At 52.4% G+C, this 1,023-nt stretch overlaps 1 non-coding gene across 1 annotated transcript; it reads right to left on the reverse strand.

Moving 5' to 3' along the window:
- Window positions 1-689: 689 nt before the first annotated feature.
- On the reverse strand, window positions 690-797 carry LOC112633912. The gene has a single exon (XR_003121671.1). It is a non-coding gene; the product is annotated as a small nucleolar RNA U13 (small nucleolar RNA).
- Window positions 798-1,023: the final 226 nt, after the last annotated feature.

Consider the following 1,023-nt stretch of genomic DNA (forward strand, 5'->3'; position numbering starts at 1 on the left):
CTCCTGCCTCAGTCTTCTGAGTAGCTAGGATTACAGGCACCTGCCACCAAGCCTGGCTACATTCTTTCGTATTTTTGGTAGAGACGGGGTTTCACCATGTTAGCCAGGCTGGTCTCGAACTCCTGACCTCAGGTGATCCACCTGCCTTGCCCTCCCAATACAGCCTGAGCCACCATGCGCAGCTACAATTTATTTATTTATTTATTTATTTATTTATTTTTGAGCGGACTCCTTTTTTTTTTTTAGACGGAGTCTCGCTCCCACCCAGTCTGGAGTGCAGTGGCCCGATCTTGGCTCACTGCAAGCTCCGCCTCCCGGGTTCACGCCATTCTCCTGCCTCAGTGTCCCGAGTAGCTGGGACTACAGGCGCCACCACCACACCCGGCTAATTTTTTTCTATTTTAGTAGAGACAGGGTTTCACTGTGTTAGCCAGGATGGTCTTGATCTCCTGACCTCCTGATGCGCCCGCCTCAGCCTCCCAAAGTGCTGGGATTACAGGTGTAAGCCACCGCACCTGGCCTCACCTCAGCCTTTCCAGTAGCTGAGACCACAGCTGCACCACCGTGCCCAGCTAATTAAAAACGAACAAAAAACCTTTTCTACAGATGAGATCTCACTATGTTGCCCAGGCCGGTCTTGAACTCCTGGCCTCAAGCAGTCCTCCCACCTTGGACTCCCCAAGTGCTGGGATTACAGGCATGAGCCACGGAGCCGGCCTGTAACAAGACTGAAGGGAGGCCCATCTCATGCATGAGCATGAAAGCCCAGTCATCACGCTTATGAACTACAAAAGGATCATACAGCAAACATTGACTGAACATTGCCCTTGGTACTCCACAGGTACTGTCTCATATAACCCTCACCATGTCCCTGTCATTTTCTCCACGTAAGAGGTGAGTGAACTGAGGCCCAGAGAGGTTGAGAGACATAAGTGGGTCACACAGGTAGCCGGCAGGCTGTCTGCTGTGCACGTGGGGGCCCCAGACAGGCATGCGCATGGGCTGTGTATGTAAGCAGGAGTG

This window comes from Theropithecus gelada, chromosome 10 (assembly GCF_003255815.1).
Source record: "Theropithecus gelada isolate Dixy chromosome 10, Tgel_1.0, whole genome shotgun sequence".
Classification (NCBI taxonomy): Eukaryota; Metazoa; Chordata; class Mammalia; order Primates; family Cercopithecidae; genus Theropithecus; species Theropithecus gelada.